General features: G+C 44.9%; 1 non-coding gene across 1 annotated transcript; it reads left to right on the top strand.

Annotated features, from left to right (window-relative positions):
• Window positions 1-1,326: 1,326 nt before the first annotated feature.
• LOC114808257 lies at window positions 1,327-1,463 on the top strand. The gene has a single exon (XR_003756104.1). It is a non-coding gene; the product is annotated as a small nucleolar RNA SNORA7 (small nucleolar RNA).
• Window positions 1,464-5,391: the final 3,928 nt, after the last annotated feature.

Consider the following 5,391-nt stretch of genomic DNA (forward strand, 5'->3'; position numbering starts at 1 on the left):
TGCTTGTGGGGCAGGGAGGATGGCGGTGCTGTCTAGAGTGATGAGAGTCCTGGGGAGGACAGGATTTGGGTGGGAAGATGATATGTTTTGGACATGTTAAATTTGAGGCGTCAGACGTACCTCCAAATAGAGATGTCCTGAAGGTAGGAAGAAATGCAGATAAAGAGAGAGATCAGGAGTGGAGATGAAGATTTGGGAATCATCTGCGTAGAGATGGTAGTTGAAGCCATGGGGGCGAATGAGATGTCCTTCTCTTCCTCCTCCCTTCCTCCCTTCCTCTGTCTCTGTCTTCTCTTCTCTCCTCCCTCCCTCCCTCCTTTTCTTCTCTCCTCCTTTACTCCCTTTCTTCTCTCTCTAGCAGTCTACATTCACCTTAGGATAAAAGGCACCACCAGCAGGTAAATCCAGGCCCTCTAATTTAAAGCTCTAACTCACACCAGCCACCTACCAACACAGGCATATCCTGAACCTCATAATTGCCAAATCTTGGACTACCTTCATCCCCTATATCTCCAACTTTGAATTACAGCTTTAGGAACAAAAATTCCAAACCTGCCACTTCACCCACGTTTCTTCCTTTTCCAAAACTGTTCTCCTATACCTAGACCTCCAGGCTCTGGACTCTCTCTATCCATCCCAATCTATTGCACCCATTTGGGCCTCCCTACCAACCCTCCCCTCCTTAGATGCCAAGAGCCATATCTCCAACACTGTCTCTTTAGAAAATTCAGCACTCTTGCCCCTTGTCCCTCTGTACACATCTCCTCACTTTTCAAAAACTTATGTTTGCCCAACCATCTACGCACAAGGCAGAAACTCCTATCAGCTTTAAGGCATTCAGTCAGCTCTCTCTCTCCCCTACCTAGCCTCACTCCTTTCCCACTACAACCCAGCCCACACACTTCACTCTTCTAACAGCAACCTCCTCACCGTGTCCTACTCTCATCTCTCTAGCTGCTAACCTCTTGTTCACACCTTCTCTTCTGCTTGGAACTCCCTCCTTCTTCATATCCTACAGCACAACACTCTCTCCACCTTCCAAGCCCTCCTCCAGCCTTCCTCCAGAAAGCCTTTCCTGACTTACCACTCATATCCCAACCCGATTTGCATTCCCATCGGTGCCATCTATGGACTTTAATCTTTACCTTAAGCACTTAGGTATTCATCCCAGCCTCCTCTCCCACAGCACTTACCTACACATCCTTATTCTCCATTATCTCCCTTACTGCAATTTATTTTAATACTTATCTTCCCTGCTAGTTTGTAAGTCTCTTGAGGTCAGGGATCATGTCTACTTGCTCTTTTGAGCACTCCTAAGTGCCTAGTCCCCTCTCAGGTCGCACTTGGAGAGTTTCCAGTACTCTACCAGTCTCGGCTATGGGAGGGAGAGTCAGGCAGAGGCATACTCATTCCATTCCTAGCTTGGGCAGTGGCTAGTGAGTGGAAGGCAATCTGCTACAAGTCAAAACTCACCCGTGCTGGGCAGCAGTGGCATGGGAGAAAGCTGAGGGTGAAAACTCAGTTTCCTGCACGGGAGACAATGGTAAACCATTTCCATATTTTGACCAAGAAAACTCTATGGATCCACTACCAGAACGATTGCAGATGGCGAGTGGGGCGTTGTGGGAGAGATGTGTCCGTGGTGTCTCTATGGGTCAGAAATGGCTCGATGACATTAGACAAGACAAGGGCCTAGTACAGTGCTCTGCCCACAGTAAGTGCTCAGGAAACACGACTAATTGATTGATTGTCTCTTTTGCCCTGCCAACCCCCACCTCTGATCACAGCTTCCTCTGCTTCTTCACTGGGTATTCTTGGTGGAAATGCATAGACCATGCCAACCTCTGCCAGTACAAATTTGCTTTTTTCATTATATGTGCACAAAAGTGATGCTCTATCTCCCTTATCGACTCCCTTGCCCTTAGACAATCATTTTATTGAGTGCTTACTGTGTGCAGAGCACTGTACAAAGCACTTGAGAGACTACCATATAACAATTAACAGACACATTCCCTGCCCACAGTGAGCTTACCGTCTAAAGGGAGTTTACAGTCTAGAGGGTACTCCCTCCCAACTAATGTAATGGGGAAGCAGCATGGCACAGTGGATACAGCACAGGCCTGGGAGTCAGAAGTTCATGGGTTCTAATCCCAGCTAACCAGTTGTCTTCTATGTGGCCTTGGGCAAGTCAATTCATGGGTTCTAATCCCGACTCCACCAGTTGTCTGCTGTGTGACCTTGAGTAAGTCACTTCACTTCTCTGTGCCTCAGTTGCCTCATCAGAAAAATAGGGATTAAGACTGTGAGCCCCATGTGGGACAACCTGATTGCCTTGTATCTACCCCAGTGCTTAGAACAGTGCTTGGCACATAATAAGTGCTTAACAAATACTACCATTATTATCATTATTATTATTACTTCACTTTTCTGTGCCTCAGTTACCTCATCTGTAAAAGGGGGACTAACACTGTTAACCCTATGTGGGACAGGGACTGTGTCCAACCTGATTTTCTTGTATCCACCCCACCGCTTAATACAGTGACTGGCACATAGCAAGGGTGTAACACATACCATTAGTATTATTTTTGTTAATAATCTGGAACTTTAACTGCTTCCTGAGTATTGCAGTGTCCCTGCCTTCAAACTCACTCTCTCTCTCTCTCTGTCCCCCCACCCCCACCCCGATGATCTTGCTATTTTGCTAACATCAGACACAAACTTTCCTAAGAGCCAACATCACTTCCTTAATGTCTTCTTGCCACGTGGCCATTATCCCCTATTCCCAACTGTTTCCCCAGAGAAGATCTTCTACCTGCTCTTAAAAGCTAACCTCTCCTGCCTGAACCCTTCTTCAATCAATCAATAATATTTATTGACTGCTAACTGTATGCAAAGCACTGAGCTAAGCACCTGGGAGAGTTCAACACAACTACATAACATACATTCCCTCTTTAGATTATAAATTTCTCAAGCAGAATTCAAGGGAGGATGCTAGACAACCTTTGAAGACACAGTGAAGTAAAACCTTAGACACTGTGGCATAGTGGTGGACAGCGGGGAGATAGCAACAGATGGCAGATTAGCCTGACAAACCGCAATTAATTTCTAATTGTTTTGGAGCAGAGACTTTGGGTAGATCTTGATACTAAGAGGGAGAATTGAAAATGATGCCGGGCATTATAGATATTAAAAGCAACTGCGAAGAAAGGGAAATCTTTACATGCATACAAAGTGGCAGGGATTGTCATTCATTCATTCAATCAATCATATTTATTGAGCGCTTACTGTGTGCAGAGCACTGTACTAAGTGCTTGGCAGTCATGTAGTTTCTCACTGTCAGAAGCATCAACTTTGAACCCCACAGGAAATGCATGTGCAATATAAAATTTAAATAATAAATGCAGAACGCATCACCCTCAATATGAAATGAAGTATTAGATTGTTTTTGTTTTTTGAGAAATTAGGATGATCAAAATCTCAGAGTTCACAACAGCAAACTGTAGTTAGAATTAAGCTTTCCTTTTGACTGTCTGTTTTCATTCCCTCATTTCTTTCAGTGAAGTTATTCTTTTGATCTGGTAGACTCTGCCAAAAGATGAAAGTTTTTAGAGGGCTTGAGTCATCCTGTCTAGCTCTTTTCAAGTTACCCAAGAATAAAAGATGACATTTTTTCACCTCTAAAGTACTTTGATTATTTTTGCATATGTGTAACTCGAATGTTGATGGCAAAAACCTGAAACTCTCCATGTGTCTGGCCCTCAGAGAGAAAGAGGCCCATGGGAAATTGCCAAGGAAAAACAACTCAGTCATAAGCAATTGAAAAATTGCTCAAGGGTCCGGCACTGTGACATTTCAGATGTTTAGAGTTTCATGCAGGAGCAGAGGTATATCTGCTGTTAATGAGTTTCATAAACATACAGTAGGGCTGCTTTGTATTTAGGCAGCTGTGGTGACATGGGTTGCTACTTAGGTAACTGTTGGGTTTTAGTGGTGGCCGGTAATGTATCTGACCGTAATGGCTTTAAGATTGAAACCACCTTTTGGAGCAATATATCAATGTCAGCAACACCTCCACTCCAGAAGAGGGGCAAAAGATCAAAAAAGAATGCAGTCTTTCTGCACTCCTTGCTCTTAGCTCCTGAATACTAAAGTCCTCCATTTAGTTTTCCATACAAACCTCCTATTGTACTGCATTTCTATTTGGAGACCAACAGTGGGTTATATTCAATCAGGGTCTCTCACTCCTCAGCCCAGCGTCTGATGGGTAAATGAGTTGAAGAATCATGAGGTCACCAACATTTCTACTGTGCCAGATCCAGGCAGAAAAATGTCTGGACCCCAATCCAATGAGAGGCAGCATGGCTTAGTGGAAACAGCATGGGTTTGGGAGTCAGAGGCCCCGAGTTCTAATCCCAGCTCCACCACTTATCAGCTGTGTGACTTTGGTCAAGTCATAGCAGCGTGGATCAGTGGAAAGAGCATGGGCTTTGGATTCAGAGGTCATGGGTTCGAATCCCCGCTCTGCCACCTGTCAGCTGTGTGACTGTGGGCAAGTCACTTAACTTCTCGGTGCCTCAGTTACCTCATCTGTAAAATGGGGATTAAGACTGTGAACCCCACGTGGGACAACCTGATTCCCTTGTGTCTACCCCAGCACTTAGAACCGTGCTTTGCACATAGTAAACACTTATCAAATACCATAATTATTATTATTATTAATCTGAGTAGCGGGAGCTTCCAGCTCCCCTAGCCAGTCCAAAAGACCCCTATGACTAGGTCATGGACCCTAAGGACTGGCTCTAAACTCAAGTGTGAGTCTGTCCTGACCTAATTCTATATGGAAGTTTTCCTGACCTCTGGAAGGTGAAGACTGATGAGGGGTTTCTGAGTTCCATGTAACATGGAGGCAAAGGGCAGAAAGAAGAGGGCTGCAGGTGTGGGCTGCCTATTCTAATCTCCCTTGGGGGCCAACGGCCCAGACTGTGCAGCTGTGCAGGTATGAGTCTGTCAAGAAGCCGTTTAGCCTAGGGGAAAGAGCCTAGGAGTCAGAAGACCTGGGTTCACAGTAGTAATAGGGAAACATGGACTGAATATTTTTCAGAAAAATGATCCGAGAGAAGTAAGGACTGGAGGGGGGAGAGACAGGAGGAGGGGAGGTAAGCAAGGAGGCTGATGCAGATAATCAAGATGGGATAGGATAAATGCTTTCATTAACACGATAGTAGTTTGGATGGAGAGGAAAGGGCAGATTTTAGCGATGATGTGAAGGTTCAACCTACAGTATTTAGTTGCACAGAGCAGGAACCATGTAATAATAACAATCATGGTATTTGTATAAGCGCTTACTATGTACCAGGCACTGTAGGGAATACATGCTAATTGGGTTGGACA

This window comes from Ornithorhynchus anatinus, chromosome X5, assembly GCF_004115215.2.
Source record: "Ornithorhynchus anatinus isolate Pmale09 chromosome X5, mOrnAna1.pri.v4, whole genome shotgun sequence".
NCBI lineage: Eukaryota > Metazoa > Chordata > Mammalia > Monotremata > Ornithorhynchidae > Ornithorhynchus > Ornithorhynchus anatinus.